A 19,372-nucleotide genomic window follows, 5' to 3' on the forward strand; every position below is an offset into this window, starting at 1 on the left:
GCTTTTGGACAGATGTGTGGTGCTCAAACTCTTCATTGGCTCAATGTTTCCCTCATCTCTTTGGTATGGCTGCGCATCAGAGTTTGACGGTTGAGGAAATGTGGGATCAAAATTCGGGTCAAGGAAACTGGAACCTACACTTTTTGAGGGACTTCAATGATTGGGAGATTGAGTTGGTTGGGGAGTTCCTCCACATTTTGAGGGGTTTTAAACCTTCTTTGGAGGAAGATTCAGTTATTTGGAGAAAAGGAAGAAGTGGTCAGTTTAGGGTTAAGGAAGCTTACAGTTTGTTGACGAATTCTGATGTTATGGGATTTCCTCATAAAAGCATTTGGGTGGCAAGAGTGCCAACTAAAGTTGCTTTTTTTGCGTGGGAGGCGTCATGGGGGAAGGTGTTAACTTTGGATAGTCTTCAAAGAAGAGGATTTCAACTTCCAAATCGGTGTTTCTTGTGCGAATGTGAAGAAGAAAGTGTAAATCATATCCTTATATATTGTACAGTGGTTAGAGCCTTATGGGATATTGTCTTTGGTTTAGTTGATGTAAAATGGGTTTTTCCAGGAACTGTAAAGGAGGTCTTAACTAGTTAGAGGGGCTCGTTTGTGGGAAAGAAAAGGAAAAAGATATGGGATGCCATTCCGTTGTGTATTTTTTGGACGGTATGGAAGGAGAGGAATAGATTAGCTTTTAGGGGGGGGGGAGGGGTTTGAATGTTCAAAAGTTAAAGAATTCTTTTGTTTGTAACTTGTGGAGTTGGGCCAAATTGTATGTAGGTGAGAAGGCGTTCTCCCTTATAGGCTTTTTAGAGTGGATAGCCTCCACTTAAAGGGAGGTGATTCTCTGTTTTGTTTTCTGAGGCCCATGCTATTTTGTATACTTCCTGTATGCTGTGTGGCGTTCAGCCTTTCTTAATGCATATCTTTTACTTATCAAAAAAAAAAAAAAAAAAATTTTGATGTTGTACAACAAGTTGATAATTCTCGAAATAATTATGTGTTTTCAACAAGCTTGTGGAAAGTTGTTTCCTACACTCTTCTTGTAAATTGTTTTGTGGAAGAATAAGATTCTTGAATTCCCCATATTCAAAAGAAATTTCAGCAGATTCTTCATGTTTGCCACCACTCATGATAATGTTTGGCCTTGGGAAATCAAACATCGATTCTTCTAAAACTTCTTCAACTTCTTTGAGTTCTTCTATTGGTTGATCTAGGATTAGTTTCATCACCTCTTGCTTTCTAGATTCATCACTGATGATTTCTTCCTCCTTTCTAGTAACTTCGACTTGCTTTTTAATAAAAATATTTGATGGCTCTTCTAGTTTCAAGGGTGCTAATTTTTCCTCTGGTTGCTTATGTGATGGAATTTCCTTCATTGGACGAAGGATCTTCTTACACCCATTGCGCACAAGTGTGTAAGTGTTCTCATATCCATCATGTTGGACCCTTTCATCAAAAAGCCATGGTCTTCCAAGCATAATATGAGCAACTTTCATCAGCAAAACATCACACCATGATGATAACTCAAAATTATTACTGAAATTAAACGTCACTAGACAACGAGAACTCGCCAAAATAGATGTGTCATTTACCCATGCTATTTGATAGGGATTTGGATGATCTTCTGTCTTTAGATTAAGCTTCTCAACAAGCTCCTCTGAAGCTAGATTGGAACAACTACCTCCATCAATAATCAAAGTACATAGTCTTCCTTGACAAACAATACGAGTTTGGAATATGCTAGTATGTCGCCAATCCTCCTCTTCATTTAGTCTTAGTATGTTCACCAATGGCTGCATAAAAAAGTTGTAGCTTTCAACCATGGTTGCATATGTTGCTCCACTCCTCAATTACATATGCCTTCATGCCAAGAATTTTCGCTCTGATACCAAAATTGATGTAGGACAACCCTAGGATGGTTGCCTACACTCAAGGGTAGGTGGGCTAGGGTTTTATTTTTAAGGTGTAAAGAGAGGAACAAGGAATAAATTTTATGGTAGAGAAAATTATAAGATAAGAAATAGAGAGAAAGAAGAAACAATGAAGAAAAGATGAAAAACCTTAGAGTCTCACTAAGGCCTTCTAAGAGTCTCACCTAGAAGAAAATCAATGGAGTCTCACCATTGAGGGTTGCAATTTTGCAATGAAAGAAAGTATAATATTATTCATCAAATTCATCCCTTTGATTTACATTGATTAGCCTATTTATAGGCTTCTCTAAGAAATCCAAAGTCTACTAGGACTCTAATAACCTATTATGATTCTCATTCTAATTATAACATCCAAAGTCTACTAGGACTCTTCAAATTCTAATTATATTATAACTCAACTAGCTAATCCTAATTAGACTCCAACAAATATTAATCCTAATTTAATTCCAAGTAATATTAATCCTATTTTAATTACAACTAATACTAATTCCCTTTCTTGATATATATCTTGAAGATTCATCCTCATCAAATAACCTGCTCCCAAAGAGCCCCCCTTTCAACCATAAAATGCCAACTTCATTTGCACAAAAGGGCCCTATTGAGTGTAGAAAGACATCCAACATCCAATCCACCCTTTCTTTTGTTTGAACAAACCACCGCCTACTTAACTAGATGAGGCTTCCTCCCTAAAGCCCCCCCTAAAGAAAGTCCCTTTAGATTTTCTCTAATCTCAATCTAACCACTCTTTGCATATGGAATAGGGACATGTAGTAAATAAGGAAGCTAGACAATGTACTCTGAATAAGAGTGATTCTCCCTCCCTTAGAGATAAATTGCCTTTTTCATAGAGCTAGCCTTTTGCGAAACCTCTCCACCACCCCATCCCAAACTGCCACAGGATTATGCGGAGCACCTAGAGGAAGCCCCAAATAAGAGGAAGGAAGCTCTCCCACCTTACAACCAAGCTCAAGGGCCAAAACCTCAAGAGGAAGGGAGGAGGATTCCATCCCCCTCCCTAGAGGAAGCCCCAAGCATTTTCTTGTAGATAGGGTAGCTATCTAAATTCTACCATCGATCATCTTTGGTTGGTTAAGTTGATTGAGTAATTTGAATATGCTCTTTGTGGATTTGTACTTTATGTTGCTGAGTAAATGCTCCTATATTTAAGTGATGGTCAAGTTTTTTCTTTTTGAGTTCTCAAGCATAGATAAGGAAAATTTAGTAAGCTAATTCACCTATTAAGGTGGGGCATCCAAGAGTTGAACTTGGGACATTTTGCACCCACAGAAAGAATCATTTTAGTGTATCAAATGTGCAGATGTTGTACATGTTTTGTTATATCAATATGATTGCTTCTTATCACCATTGTAACTCTTAAAAGTTTTTTATGCATGTTGAGTGAATGTGCATTTGGTTGTTAAAATATCAGTACAAAGAAGTGGCAAAAACAATAGGAGTAGATTTTATCCAGTAGCTTCAGAAATAATCAAAACTTAAACAGGAGTTCTGTGCCTACAATCCATGATTTGAGTGTCTAGCATGTTTGTCTCTAAAGTCTCTTGTTTATACAATTGCTTGTTTGGCATGGCAAAAAGCTGTTTCCTACTGTACAGATGGAATATTTTCTTGATTAGGTTTCCATCTATATTCTAACTTTGGTTGTGTTTGGTTGGTACTGTTGATTTATTAACTTGAATAATTGATTTCATCTTTGTGGATGTTCATTCCATGCAACACTTTCTGCTCTTTGTTATAGTGTATGTGTTGGGATTGGGCTGATGCATTTTTAAGGTGACTGAGGTGAAAGGTTTTGTTTGTCTTGCCCATGTTGATATTATTATCTGCTGCTTACTTATCAATGAAGGATAATTAACATTTTCTGTGGAAGTGTTTAACTTTGGATGACATCTTTGCCTAAATATTTAGAACAGAAAAATAGCAGTAAAAGATTGTATGTGTAGGTGAAGTCACTGATTAAGGTGGGGCATTCTGAGAATCAAACTTGGGGCCTCTTGCACCCAGAGCAAGAATCACACCACCAGACCACATGTCCAGTTCCTTTATGCCACAATATTTATATCAAATTTTCCATAGTGAGATGCTCATTACATGTTGACTCTAAAGAACCTTTTTGTCATCAATGTGTTTGTTGGAGCATACATACTGTGATCATGAATGTTGTCATGAACACAGAAAAATTAAAATGTTTCGTGGCAGTTTTTTAGTTGACAGGGAATTACATAGTTAAGCCAAAAAATTTAAATTAGAATGAAGTAAAAATATGCCCACTGAATTGGTTCATTACCACTATGATAACGATGGAGTATTTAGAAAAAAAATTCACTATTTCCTTGTTGAAAGAAAAAACTACCAGTCGACCAAATATCTCTCTCTCTCTCATCAGTGTTCAATTTGGCATGTCCTTGTGCTGTCCTTAAGTCTAGAGAAAAGAATGCCTGCTTGGATCCACTTGTTATTTTTTTATGACATGCATACTTTATCAATTGCATTGCTATAGTGTTTATATTGGTAAGCTGCTGAGGAAATGCTAACAAGTGTTATGCTTTGGGTTTGACCCTATTTCCATGAAGCCAAGTGTTCTTGCTGGAAAAGAGTCAAAGACCACTTTGAGAGACCTTTTTTTTCCTAATATGGTCTTGATGATAAAAGAATGTCCTTGAGCTTTTATTCTCTTAATCCATGACTGCGCTCATGCAACTCAAGCTGAAGAAACTTATTCAATGGTCACTGCTAACCACTTTTGGTCCCAAATCTTTGATGTTTACATATGAATCCCTACGTCGTTACATTCCATTTAGGATTAGGAATAGGCGTAAGAAGGAAGTTTGAGCTTGATGCAAATGGCTAAAATATCTTCCGCTTAGATAGATTATAGATATAAGAAAATCTAATAAAAAATGTTGCATTCATACCAAATCATCTGGCAGTTGTCCAAGGGGACATTCTAAGAAGTGATCTCAAATCCTTGCACCTAAAGTAACAGTTTGATTGCTAAACCAAACTCCCAATTGTCGTTTCTTATTGTTTTCTTTTCATTTTCACCTTTGTTGGACAACCCAGCTGCAACTGTGATATGTTTGTCTAAGATGTCCTTCAAAGGTAGGTAGCCTCCAGACATGGCTCCAGAGAGCTAAAATTGGAAAATAAAATTTTATTTTGTTGTTTTTTTATTTTTATTTTTATGAACAAAACTCTTCTGAATTAGAGGTACTGAAATCTTTTAGTCTATGGTAGTTTTACATTGCTCCTTTGAGTGATTAGATGATTTAGAAAAAATAAATTAATGATGAAATCTTAATAATTTTCGTGGTTCTTCTCATCTTTTATTGGCTAAAGTTCATTGAGTATTTGAATTTGTTCTTCAATTGGATGTTCACACCATGTGACAGTGCTTTCTCATGTTCCAGTGTTAACTGCATGTGTTGGGGTTGAGGAAGATGGCTTTCTGTGCCAACCATAAGGTTGCAGGTTTGATTTTTGAGATGCTCACCTTGATTCAAGATCTGCTTCTTGCTTCTTCTCAATTCATCCATGAAGAATATTGTCAGAGCAGTGTTGTGTCTGTACCAGTTAATTCTTTTCTCTTTTTAATTCTACTTCAGATCAGATTAATCTACTCAGAATTTTTAAACATATGATATTATGCTATAGTTCTTGTAGATTTTTTATGTTTTGTTTCATTGAGTACGTGAATGACTGCTTCCATTTCTTCTAATATTATGGCTAAGTTATGTGCTGCAGTTGAGGCAGCTCATGCTTGTTTCTTATTAATTAATTGTAAAGAATTTTGTCATGTTACAATTATTTCTGGTCTTGTTAAAACTTTCGATTACAGATTTTGAGTTGACTATAGGTCAGATTGTTAAAATATTTAAACAGAATGAAAAGGAGAACTGAATACTGTATGGGTAAACTAATTCCTGATTAAAGTATGTTATATCTGGCCTAGTGAAACTTTCCATAACAGATTTTGAGCTGACATTAGGTCAGATTCCTCGAATATTTAAAATAGAACGAAATGGAGAACTGAATACTGTATGGGTAAACTAATTCCTGATTAAAGTACTATGCTTCTTTACTCAAAGCAGAATGAAATGGAGAACTGGATACTGCATAAGTGAATTAATTGCTGAGTAGAGTACTTTGCTTCATTATTTAAAGCAGAATGAAATTAGACAAATAAAATGACTATGCATGAATGAATTCTTGATTAACGTATGTATCTTGGACTGACAAAGAAAGTCTATTACTTAAATTTATTGATAAAGTATATCTTAGTAGGTTTGGGTTGGAGTACTTGGCTCAGTACCTGAATAAATGAGCAGGGATAAGGTGATAAAACTGCTCGGTGGAGAACCCAAAGACAACTGCCACATCCCAGAACTGACAAACTTTTTGTGACCATGTAGAGCAGTTAAGCTGGAGATTCAGAAAGTTTTCATAAACTGAAGTTACCTACATAGGTAAGAAAGAATAACTCATTTTCTTTTCTTCTTATGCTATTGTTCTATTCGGTTTTAGTTGTATGAGTACTTGAAATTTTTTGTTTAAATGGATGTTCACACCACGTGACACTGAGCAAATTCTTCCATGTGTCCTTGCATTATGGTTAAGTGTGTATGCTGGGATTGAGGCAGATGACTTTTTTCTGCCAAACTCTGACAATGAGGCTGCAGATTTGAACTTTGGGCTGCCTGCCTTGATATCAATATCTGATTCTTTTTTCATATCCATTTATTAAGCCATCTTGTCAGAACAAAATTATATTTAGAGTAGTTAAATTTTTTTATTGCAGTTTGACTTTTAGGTGAGTCTAGAAGAGAGTGAAATGGAGAACTGGAAAAATGTGTAGATGAGTGAATTTCTCATAAAAATGGGGCATTCCGAGAATTGAACTCGGGACCTCTCGCACCCTAAGCGAGAATCATACCACTAGACCAAATGCCCATTTGCTGATTTTTATGTTTTCAGCTTCTGATCAATGTGGCTGATTGGATTTAAAGGGGTTAGTAGCTATTGCTCCAATTTCTCCTGTTAACTTCTAGGTGATCCACCTTCATCTAAAGGAGTGTGCTTTCTTGTTGCCCTCAACCTCCTAAGATTTGGATCTCACAGTCTGAACCCAAACAGCCTTTATTTTTATATTGTTTATCTTATAGATTCATAAATATTATGTAGCCTAGATATTGACTTGTTTGGTCCCTGGATACCAAGAGCTAGAAATTTAAGATTGTATTCTGACCAATTAGTGGTGCCCAAGTCTCTGAGTTATTGTCATCTTCCTTTGCTTCTTTGGTTAGTCAGACTGGAGGAAGATGAGATTAAATTTGAAGTCTTCCATGAATTGGTGGTTGTATGATTCAAAATATATGGGATTAACCATTTTTTTTAATCCCATAGTTCTAATAGATTTACCTGTATAAGTTCTTGAATTTGTTCTTCAAATGATGTTCAGGTGATGTGGCACTGAACAAATTCTTCCATGCGTTCTAGTATTGAGCTTAGGTGTAAGTTCTGGGACTGGGATAGATGGCTTTCCCTGTTGAGTGCTGGCAACACGATCACAGGATTTATTTTGGTCTGCTCATATTAATTGCTTCTTTTTTCTCATCAATTTATAGATGGAAAATCTTGTCAGAACACAGTTAAACCTGGACTAGTTAAAATTTTCATTGCAGTTGGACTTCAGGTCAGTCTACTTTGCTCAGATATTTAAAATAGAATAAAGTAGACAACTGAAAATATATAGGTAAATGAGCTTGTTATTAAAATGGGGCATTCCGAGAATCGAACTCGGGACCTCTCGCACCCAAAGCGAGAATCATGCCACTAGACCAAATGCCCAGTTGCTGATGTTGTGCTGTTCAGTTTATGATCAATGTGGCTTATTAAATTGAGGTCTTTATCACTTCTGATCTCCTATAGCTACTGTTAATATAAGGTGAACTTTCTTCATTTAAAGGCCATTTTTTCTTGGTACCACCCATGAGATTTGTATGTGATATTTCGAACCTGAACAGATTTTAGTATTATATTGCTTACCTAATAGATTCATAATCTTATGATTGCCTAGATATGGAGTTGCTTGGTTCCTGGATAGTAAGGACTACAATGATTAATGGCATCCAATTCTCTAAGTCTTTGATCAGTTTACTTTGCTTCTTGGTTGCCCAGAGAGTGGTGGAAAAAGAAATTAAATTTGAAACCTAATATGAATTGGAGGTTGTATGATTTAAAATATTCCTTTTCTTCCCTAAGATATCTTTGCAACCAAAGCATATTTTTAGCCTCGAAGAACAAGTTGAGCTAGAACATCAAATCCTATTTGTTGTCACAGCAAGATTAATCAGAATGCTTGTGTATCTTAATTAAGATTAATCAGAATGTCATGCATTGGGTGGTGACCTAACCTCAAAATCTTCAGTAATTACTGAAGTTTTGTTTGCTTAGTTTCCACGTAATTGTTACTTCTACAATGTTGTTGTGCACTGAAAGGTTGAGATGCTATTTTCAAGTACATTTAAATCAGGATGCAGATCAACTTTGAAAAGAGATAATTTTACATAAGGAAATCATTGATTTTTATGTTTTTTTAATTTTTAATTTTTTTTATTTTTGTATGGTGAAAAGCATGTTTTTTGATCCAAGAAAAGGTCTGTTACTTTCTTAATTTATTATTGGAGCATCTCATTGATAACTCTTAGGTGTACAAGTTGACCAGATCAGAATGCTTGGTAGAGCACTTGGAAAAATGAGCAGCAGACTGGAAAATTTGGTGGAGAGCCTAAACACAGGGTACCATATCCCAAGAAAGAACTAAATCTTTTGGCAACCATGTGGAACTGGGTGGTTGGACTTCCGGAAAATTCCCATAAACTGATCTCAACTACTTATGTAAGAATGGATGGCACACTTGTTTTCCTTTTATACTTTGGTTGTGGTAAACTTTTGCTTGGTTTAAGTTGATTGAGTACTTGAGCCTGTTCTTCAAATGAGCAACCACTTCCAAATTTTTTCTATGCCCAAGTGTTTGTGCCACGGTCAAGGCAGCTGGTGCTGGCTTCTTATTAGCTCATTGATAAAGAATCTTGTCAGTGCATAATTATATCTGGCCTAGCTAGAAGTTTCCTTGCTGTTTTTAAGTTGACTTTAGGTAAGATTGCTCACATATTTAAAGCACAGTGAAATAGAAAACTGAGCACTGTCTAGGTCAATGATCCCTGATTAGTTTATCTTGCTGTTTTTGAGTTGACTTTCAATCAGATTACTCTAATATTTAAAACACAATGAAATAGAGAACTGAATAACTTACCAGATTAATGATTCCTGATTAGTACTCTGCTTAAACATTTAAAATAGAATGAAATAGGTGAGTGAAAATTTAAAAAAACAAAATAAAATCTGTACAGGCAAATGACTTCCTGAATAAAAAGTGGGGCATTCCGAGAATCGAACTCGGGACCTCTTGCACCCAAAGCAAGAATCATACCACTAGACCAAATGCCCGATTATTGATGCATATTAGTTTTATTTTTAGTCAAGTGTTTAGTTGAATTTACATCTTTTGCAGTTGAAAATTTTTTCTGCATGTTGACTGAATGTACCTTTAGTTATTAATATATCAGTACAGTAGGCTGTATGCTTGCTTATATATCATGTTATACTCATGATCATGCTAATATCTGTAACTGGATTTAGAATTTGTGGCAATGGACTTTATGTGTACTGTGTTGACTTAATATGATGTTGATCCATAGGCTCTAGTGTTTAGTGCTTCAATACCAGACTTGGGTCTGAATTGAACCATATACTTGTACATTTGCTCACATGCATGCACACACACATGTGAGTTTGAAGAGGTTCTGGGTACTTGTATGTTTTTTGTTCACATATTTTGATTACTCGTGGTGTGTGTTTACCAAAACAACATGTGCTATTTCGGTGAGAGCTATATTCTTCATTATGCCACTAATATAGCTTGTTGATGGTTCTTTTCTATTCTAGTGGTTTTTATTTGAGTTGAGGCTATTGCTCAACAGGACAAGCTTTGTAAACTGTTCATGAGGTCAATTTGTAGGTGGGAATCTCATCATGGAAAAAGGAAAATTGTGATGATTTAATTGGTCTTATGTTGCAGTGAGTTGGCCTGGGTTATAATACTGACTCAAGTTTGTATCAAAATAAATAAATAATATATAATAAAATTGTGAGTTTGTTTAATCCCTGATTTGGATAGGGCATTCTAAGAATGAAAGTTGAGACATCATGCACTCAAGGGGAGAATCCTACCACTAGATCAATTGCCTTATCATTGATGGTTATCTATTATCAGAAAATTAGTGTGTTTCTGTGGTTGGCTGTAATTGCAATAACTTGGTTAGTTTTAAGTTTTATTGGTTGCAACTGAAAATGCTTGTTCTTTTATTCTCCTCAATTGGGAAACTTTTGAATTGCAAGAAGAGGCTTTCCTTTGCCAGCAGGTGCTTAGAGGGTCCAAGAAATATGAGAGTATTAATCAAATTTGATCCCCATTTTCTCCTGTGGATCTTTACAGTAATCTTAGAAAAAACAACATTTCCTGGTCTTGATCTGTAGATCTTCTTGAGCATTATCTATACCTTGCAAGGGACTTAGGTGACTCATCTGAAGCATTGGTCTTGAGATCGAAGCGGTTACATATTTTTCCAATAACCACTAGCTTGCAAAAAGGGTAAGAATGCTTGTGGTATTAGTAACTTCCAAAAGATTTCCTGAAATTGTTCATGCTTCTTCACATGTTGATCCCTAGAAGTCATGACTGCAGCCTAAGACATGAGATTTTAGTAGTATATGAAAGACAACCCTGTTGAGAAGATAAGTGATAAGTACCCCATACAAAAAATTAAGTGTCCTGAATCACTATGCTCTGCCTTGAGGCATAAAAAAGTAGCATATTCTGTTGAGTAGCTTGAAAATTTGTCAGAACACAAATAAGAAGCTGATGCTAACTGTCCAAAAGTTTGGTGGGGATAATCCTTTTTTCCAAAGTCTCATTCCTATAATTTGTCATTGGCAAGCTAAATTTGTATTTGGTTGGTGCTGTATAATCTGACTGGGCATTCTCTAGTTCATAAATGCTTGTCTGGTGCTATTCCTGATTAAAAGTATTCTGCCCAAATATTGGAAACAAAATGAAATGTTATTTCTGTTTGGTGTGTGCTGTGAAACCCTCAGTGAACACTTTCCAGTTCCTGAATGCTTGTCCAGTGCCTTTTCCTGATCAAACTACACTGGTCAAATATATAAAACAGAACGAATATTGAAATGAATTCCTGGTTATAGTACTCTGTTCAAATATTTAAAACAGATAAAAATATAGATAAAAGAAAACTGCACTGGTTAAGGAATTCCTGATCAAAAGTGGGGGCATTCCGAGAATCGACCTCTCGCACCCAAAGCGAGAATCATACCACTAGACCAAATGCCCAACTGTTGAATTTTATCATATTCAACTTATGATCATTGTGTGTGATTGGAATCAAGGGACTAGTCACTTTTGATCTCTTGTCACTCCTTTTAATTTTTAAGTGGACCTTTATTTAAAGAAGCAACCTGTTCCTGTTGCCTCACCTGTTTTGAGGTGTATGTGTGGCTAGCAGGGGTTGAATTTGAAACTTCTACTTCTGATACTCTCTTAATTTCAGAAGCCATTAGATTGCTTGAATAGGTTTAGTTTTCAAGCTAATTGCTTGGCTAGGGTTTGTGTTCAAGTTAATTGCCTTGATAGGGTTTTGTTTTCAATCAAATTGCTTAGATAGGGATTTGTCCTCAAGCTATAAACTATTACAGCAAGGAACCAACAGAATGTCAATTTCATTCCAGTATCAAATGTTCCAAATTGATTCTTTTCTGAATATCTATTTGGAGGAAGCGAAATTGTCTGATCTTGAACCTGAGGCTGCTATAGTTATCAGATTCTTATCCTGAGAAATTGATGTTGTTTCTGTGGCCTCTGCAAGCACAGAAATCTTTTGTACCACAATAGTGTTCAATGTATTTCTTCTCTTTATTGAATGGAACTGTCTTGGCATTAAGTTCTATTGCAGGCTTCAGATGACCCATCAGAAGCAATCAAGTGTAGTCTGCAGTGTCATTCTTCTTAGTGTTGGGCTGGAGTAAAGCAGTGTAAGAGTTGAAAGTGAATCTTGTTCTGGTGGCAGTCCAAGATTAATCAGAATGCTTGTTGATGCTATTTCCAAATAAATCAAATGTTTTCTTGTAAATAGGGTTGCTATTCAAATTCTATCTTTGGTCATCTCTGGTTGGTAAAGTTGATTGAGTGATTTGAATATGCTCTTTGTGGATTTTTACTCCATGTTCGTGAGTAAATGCTCCTATATTTAAGTGATGGTCAAGTCTTTTCTTTTGAGTTCCCAAGGATGGAGCAGGAAAATTTAATGTAGCATTCACCAATTAAGGTGGGGCATCCAGAGTTGAACTTGGGATATTTTGCACCCAAAGCAAGAGTCATTTTAGTAGATCAAATGTGCAAGTGTTGGTACATATTTTGCTACATCAATGTGCTTGCTTCCTATCACCAATTGTAATTGTTGATAGTTTTTCATGCATGTTGACTTAATGTGCATTTGGTTGTTAAAATATCAGTACAGAGAAGTGGCCAAAACAACATGACCATATTTTATTCAGTAGCTTCAGAAATCATCAAAACTTAAACAGGAGCGCTAGGCCTAGGATCCAAGATTTGGGTGTGTCTAGCATGCTTATCTCTCAAGTCTCTTGTTTATACAATTGCTTGTTTGGCTTTAAGGTGAGTTTACTGTTCAGATATTTAAAAGAGAAGGAAATAGAGAACTAAAAAATGTATAGATGAGTGAATTTCTCATAAAAATGGGGCATTCCGAGAATTGAACTTGGGACCTCTCACACCCTAAGCGACAATCATACCACTAGACCAATTGCCCATTTTCTGATTTTTATGTTTTCATCTTCTGACCAATGTGGTTGATTGGATTTAAAGGGATTTGTAACTCATGCTCCAATTTCACCTGATAACTTTGAGGTGATCCACCTTCAAATGTGCAGATGTTGGTACATATTTTGCCATATCAATGTGCCTGCTTCTTATCACCAATTGTAACTGTTGCTAGTTTTTGATACATGTTGACTTAATGAGCATTTGGTTGTTAAAATATTAGTAAAAAGTAGTGGCAAAAACAACAGGAGCAGATTTTATTATGTAGCTTCAGAAATAATCAAAACATAAACAGGAGTTCTGGGCCTTCAATCCAAGATTTGGGTGTGTCTAGCATGTTTATCTCTCAAGTCTCTTGTTTATATAATTGCTTGTTTGGCTTTTAGGTCAGTCTAGTCTGTTCAGATATTTAAAAGAGAAGAAAATATAGAACTAAAAAATTTATAGATGAGTGAATTTCTCATAAAAATGGGGCATTCCGAGAATTGAACTCGGGACCTCTCGCACCCTAAGCGAGAATCATACCACTAGACCAAATGCCCATTTGCTGATTTTTATGTTTTCATCTTCTGATCAATGTGGCTATTTGGATTTGAAGGGGTTTGTAACTTTTGCTCCAATTTCTCCTGTTAACTTTTAGGCGACTCACCTTCATCTAAAGGAGTGTGCTTTCTTGGTGTCCTCAACCTCCTAAGATTTGGATCTCACAGTCTGAACCCAAGTAGCCCTTATTATTATGTTGTTTGTCTTATAGATTAATAAATATTATAGCGCCTAGATATTGACCTGTTTGATCCCTGGATACCAAGAGCTAGAAATGTAAGATTGTATTCTGACCAATTAATGGTGCCCAAGTCTCTGAGTTGTTGTCATCTTACTTTGCTTCTTTGGTTTGTCAGACTGGTGGAACATGAGATTAAATTTGATAACTTCCATGAATTGGAGGTTGTATGATTTGAAATAGTCCTTTCCATTTTCTTCACTGAAATTTCTAGGCAGCCAGAGCATATTGTTAGTATGTAAAGACAACAAGGTGAGCTGGAACATTAAATCTTGTTTGTTGCTATGGACAGATTAATCAAACTGATTGCATCACTTGATAATTTTCTCTTGCATTCCCTCAAAATTTCCAGTTATCACTGAAGTTTACTTGCTGTAGTCTCCACATAATTGTTGCTAAATGATTCTGTTACCTGCTGAATGGTTAAGATGCTACTTTCAGGAAATGCTGGATGTAGATCTACTTTAAGAAAAACATTCTAGGTTAGAAAAGCCATTGAGAACTTCTTCTATATGGCTAATGCATGCTTCTCTAACCAAATGGAAAAGTATGTTCTTAGTTTATTGATGGAGTACCTTACAGTAAACTATTTGGTAGTTGACTGTGTTAGCATTACTTGAAAAAATGACAGGATGAGTTGACAGGACAGTTAGGTGGAAAGCCCAAGAGTAAAATATCATATCAGGTTGCAGGTTTGATTTTGAGCTACAAACCTTTATATCTAGACCTGCTTCTTGTTTCTTCTCAATTCATGGATGAAGAATGTTGTCAACAGAGCTTTATCTGGTCCAGTTGAAGGATTTATTTTCTTGCAGTTTGACTTCAGGTCTTTATTGCAGTTCGACTTCAGCTCAGAATCTTTAAACAAAAAGTAGAGAATTGATAAAACTGTCTGGTTAAATAAATTCCTGATTGAAATGGGGCATTCCGAGAATCGAACTCGGGACCTCTCGCACCCGAAGCGAGAATCATACCACTAGACCAAATGCCCAATTGCTGATGTTTATCTTGTTCAATATTTTACTAGTGTTTTTCTATTAGATGTAAGGGATTTTTTAGACCAGTAGGTGCTCTTTTTAATTCTTAAGTGAACAACCTTGAACTAAAAAAGCATGGTTTCTTGCTTCACTCCTTCGAAGATTTGGTATTGTGTGGTGCTTGTGTCCCTAGCAGGATGGATGCAAAAGATTCTCAAAAGTTACTCAATCATGCATACATGATATGCACATGTACACACCACACACATATGGATCTCAGCTTTTGAACCTGAAGTAAATGTTTAGATTCATGATGTTAGGGGTTGGCCAATAGCCTCTCTGCATATGTAATTTGCCTGTCCATGGATAGCAAGAACTAGAAAAGTAAAATTCCTTCCTACCAAATTAGAGTGACTTAATTCTTCAAGTCTCTCATCATTTTACTTTGCTTCTTTGGTTGTCCTAGATGATGGGGGTAAAGAGATGAATTTGGATGTTGTATGACTCAAAATATTGGTTTTCTTGTTTCTTTCCGGGAAAAGGAAACTAATATTTGAAATTTTGTATGAACTTGGAGTTGTGTGAATCAGAATATTGCTATTCCTTATTTTCTCAGATTTCTCAGCAGCCGGACAAACCATACCAGTAGCCTGTTGAGAAACAAGGTAAGCTGAAGGTGAAATCCTGTATGCAAGATTAATCATAATGCTCATATGGCTTGAAACTTTCCACATGCTTTCCTTGGTGCTACCTCAAAATTTAACTTGGATTTTGTTTGCTGTAGCCTCTATTTTTTGGTACTTTGTGATGTTGTCATTCATGGAACTGTTAAGATGCTATTAAATTAGAATGTGGATCATCTTGAAAAAAATGATTTTACTTTGGAAAATCATCAAGAATCTTCTGTGGATATTCAAAATATGTTACTTGTACCAACAAAGGAAGTCCTGCTTCTTAATTTAAAGACCAAGTATCTTCACAGGTAATGACTTGGTTTACAAGTTGACCGGATCAGAATACTTGGCATAGTTCTTGAAGAAAATGAGATGAGTTGATAGGACTGTTAGGTGGAGAGCCCAACCAAAAGATTCCACATCCAAGAAAAGACAAACTTTCAGCAACTATGTAGAGCAGTAAGGTGGGCTGCCAGGAACTTTCTATGACCTGAAATTACCTACTTATACAAGAAACACTGACTTTTAATTTTTTTTAATCCCATACTTCTAATAGGTTTACCTGCATAAGTCCTTGAATTGGTTGTTCAGGCGATGTGACACTGAACAAATTCTTCCATGTGTTCTAGTATTGAGCTTAGGGGTATGTTCTGGAACTGAGGCAGACAGTTTTCCCTGCTCTGTGTTGACAATGAGGTTTCAGGTTTAATTCTTGTCTGCTCATATTGATTGCTTCTTTTTTCTCTTCAATTCATTGATGGAGAATCCTGTCAGAACACAGTTAAACCTTGACTAGTTAAAATTTTTATTGCAGATGGACTTTGGGTCAGTCTACTTTGCTCAGATATTTAAACTAGAATAAAGTAGAGAACTGAAAATATATAGTTAAATGAGCTTGTTATTAAAATGGGGCATTCCGAGAATCGAACTCGGGACCTCTCGCACCCAAAGCGAGAATCATACCACTAGACCAAATGCCCAGTTGCTGATGTTTATGTTGTTCAGTGTTTGATCAATGTGGCTGATTAAATCTAGGAATTTATCACTTCTGATCTCCTGTAGCTACTGTTAATTTAAGGTGAACCTCCTTCATCTGAACAACCATTTTTTCCTGGTGCCACCCCTGAGATTTGTATCTGATATTTTGAACCTGAACGGATTTTAGTATTATATGTTTACCTAATTGACTCATAATGTTATGATGGCCTGGATATTGAGTTGCTTGGTTCCTGGATAGCCAGGACTACAATGATTAGTGGCATCCAAGTCTCTTGAGTCTTTGGCCAGTTTGCTTTGCTTCTTGGTTGCCCAGACAGTGGTGGAAAAAGAGATTAAATTTGAAACCTTACATGAATTGGAGGTTGTATGACGTAAAATATTCCTTTTCTTCCTAAGAGATCTTTGCAGCCACAGCATATTGTTAGCCTCTAAGAACAAGTTGAGATAGAACATCAAATCCTATTTGTTGTCACGGCAAGATTAATCAGCATGCTTGTGTATCTTGATAATTTCCTCCCGCATTAGGTGGTGACCTAACCTCAAAATCTTCAGTAATTACTGAGGTTTTGTTTGCTTAGTTTCCACGCGGTTGTTAATTTACTTACTTTACAATGTTGTTGTGCACTGAAAGGTTAAGATGCTATTTTCAAGTAGATATAAATCAGGATGCAGTTCCAGTATGAGAAGAGAAATCATTTTACACAAGCAGAATCATTGGAAACTTTTTTTTTTTTTTTTTTTTGGGTATTATGACAAGCATGTTTTTTGATCCAAGAAAAAGTCTGTTACTTCTTAATATACTGATGGAGCATCTCATTGGTAACTCTTAGGTGTACAAGTTGACTAGATCAGAATGCTTGGTAGAGTACTTGGAAAAATGAGCAGCAGACAAGAAAATTGGGGGGAGAGCATAAACACAAGGTTCCATATCCCAACAAAGGACTAATCTATTGGCAACCATGTGGAGCTGGGCAGTTGGACTTCCGGAAAATTCCCATAACCTGATCTCACCTACTTAGGTAAGAATGAATGGCACACCTGTTTTCCTACTTCACTTTGGTTCTGACAAACTTTTGCTGGTTTTAGTTGATTGATTACTTGAGCCTGTTCCTCAAATGTGTGACTGCTTCCAATTTTTTTCCAATATCATGGCCAAGTTTGTGTGCTACAGCCAATACAGCTGGTGCTTGTTTCTTATTGATTCATTGATAAAGAATCTTGTCAGTGCATAATTATATCTGACCTATGTAAAAGTTTCCTTGCTGTTTTTAAGTTGACTTTAGGTAAGATAGCTCAAATATTTAAAACACAATGAAACAGAAAACAGAACACAGTGAGGTCACTGATCCCTGATTAGTTTCTCTTGCTGGTTTTGAGTTGACTTTCAATCATATTGCTGCAATATTTAAAACACAATGAAATAGAGTACTGAATACAGGTCAATGATTCCTGATAAGTACTATATTCAAACATTTAAAACAGAATGAAATAGGCAAGTGAGAAATAAAAAAATAAAAATCTGTACAGGCAAATGACTTCCTGAAAAAAAAAAATGTGGGGCATTCCGAGAATCGAACTCGGGACCTCTCGCACCCAAAGCGAGAATCATACCACTAGACCAAATGCCCACTTGTTGATGTTTATGTTGTTTGGTTTCTACTTAATGTGTTGATGGATTCCCTTTCCCCCATCCTCCATCATGATAGTATCTCTACCAGGACAGTGCTGAGATGAAAATACAAATTATCTCATTTTTTTAACTTGAAACATCTGTTAATATTATATTGTCTATCTCATCATTCAAACTTTGTGGTGGCCTTTTCAGATATGAAGCTGAGTAGGCTCTGGATAGCAAAAACCAGAATAATAAAATTGCAATCTAGCCAATTAATGGCACTAAGGACTCTGAGCTCGTGGTCATTTTCCATTGCTTCTTGGTTACCCAAACCATGGATAAACAAAGAAATTAAGGTTGAGATCTTTCATGAGTTTTGGAGTTTGTATGCTTCAAAATATTTTTTGCCATCTTTTCTTTTCTTCCTAACATTCGGCAACAGAGCTTTTTGTTAGCCTGCAGAAAAACAAAATGAGCTGCAAGGTTGAGTCCTCTTTGTTGCCATGACACTTAATCAGAATGCTCATATAGCTTGATAATTTCCTCTTGCATCAGATGGTGATCTACCCTCAAAATCTTGAGCTTCTATGATGCTATTTTCAAGAGCAATTAAATCACAATGTGGATCATCTGTAAAGCAAAATCATACATCAGGAAAATTGTAAAGAACTTCCTTTGTATGATTATAAATATGCTTCATTAACCCAAAGTTTGATTTTTCTTTCTTCTTAATTTATTGGAATAATAGGCTGCTTGTAAATATGTGATTTACAAGCTGACTGGGTTAGACTTCTTGGTAGAATACTTTCAAAATAGATAAGCAGCTGAAGGAAAGTTAGGTAGAGAGCTCCTAAACATGAGATGCCACATCCCAAGAAAGGACAGAATCTTTTGACAACCATGTGGAGCAGTGAAGCTGGACTTCCAGAAACTTCCTATGACCCGAAATCACCTACTTTGGTAAGAAAGGATGTTCTAGTTATGCTCTAGTTGTCAAATTTTTCTGGTTTTAATTGATTGAGTACTTGAATTTTTTTGTTCAAATGAATGCCTGCTTCCTTTTTTTCTAGAATCATGACTAAGTGTATGTGCTTAGGTTGAGGCAGGTGATGCTTGTTCCTTATTAATTCATTGACAAAGGATATCAGGGCATGCTGACTTCTGTTCTCAACAAAATTTTCCATTGTAGTTCTTCAGTTGACATTAGATCAGATTAGCTCAAGTATTTAAAACACAATGAAATTGACAACTCTACTGTATGGGTCAATGAATTTTTATTTTATTTTTTTTTAGAAAAAGTACAGGTGAATTAATTCCACATAAAAAGTGGGGCATTCCGAGAATCGAACTCGGGACCTCTCGCACCCAAAGCGAGAATCATACCACTAGACCAAATGCCCACTTAT

The 19,372-nt window shown here is 36.0% G+C and overlaps 8 non-coding genes across 8 annotated transcripts; all 8 read right to left on the bottom strand.

Annotated features, from left to right (window-relative positions):
• Positions 1–6,823: 6,823 nt before the first annotated feature.
• Positions 6,824–6,895, bottom strand: TRNAP-AGG (transfer RNA proline (anticodon AGG)). The gene has a single exon. It is a non-coding gene; the product is annotated as a tRNA-Pro (tRNA).
• An 825-nt stretch (positions 6,896–7,720) lies between these two features.
• On the bottom strand, positions 7,721–7,792 carry TRNAP-UGG (transfer RNA proline (anticodon UGG)). Its single transcript has one exon. It is a non-coding gene; the product is annotated as a tRNA-Pro (tRNA).
• A 1,590-nt stretch (positions 7,793–9,382) lies between these two features.
• TRNAP-UGG (transfer RNA proline (anticodon UGG)) lies at positions 9,383–9,454 on the bottom strand. The gene has a single exon. It is a non-coding gene; the product is annotated as a tRNA-Pro (tRNA).
• A 3,936-nt stretch (positions 9,455–13,390) lies between these two features.
• Positions 13,391–13,462, bottom strand: TRNAP-AGG (transfer RNA proline (anticodon AGG)). Its single transcript has one exon. It is a non-coding gene; the product is annotated as a tRNA-Pro (tRNA).
• A 1,158-nt stretch (positions 13,463–14,620) lies between these two features.
• TRNAP-CGG (transfer RNA proline (anticodon CGG)) lies at positions 14,621–14,692 on the bottom strand. The gene has a single exon. It is a non-coding gene; the product is annotated as a tRNA-Pro (tRNA).
• A 1,568-nt stretch (positions 14,693–16,260) lies between these two features.
• Positions 16,261–16,332, bottom strand: TRNAP-UGG (transfer RNA proline (anticodon UGG)). The gene has a single exon. It is a non-coding gene; the product is annotated as a tRNA-Pro (tRNA).
• Positions 16,333–17,907: 1,575 nt separating this feature from the next.
• TRNAP-UGG (transfer RNA proline (anticodon UGG)) lies at positions 17,908–17,979 on the bottom strand. The gene has a single exon. It is a non-coding gene; the product is annotated as a tRNA-Pro (tRNA).
• A 1,315-nt stretch (positions 17,980–19,294) lies between these two features.
• On the bottom strand, positions 19,295–19,366 carry TRNAP-UGG (transfer RNA proline (anticodon UGG)). The gene has a single exon. It is a non-coding gene; the product is annotated as a tRNA-Pro (tRNA).
• Positions 19,367–19,372: the final 6 nt, after the last annotated feature.

This window comes from Vitis vinifera, chromosome 3 (assembly GCF_030704535.1).
Source record: "Vitis vinifera cultivar Pinot Noir 40024 chromosome 3, ASM3070453v1".
NCBI lineage: Eukaryota > Viridiplantae > Streptophyta > Magnoliopsida > Vitales > Vitaceae > Vitis > Vitis vinifera.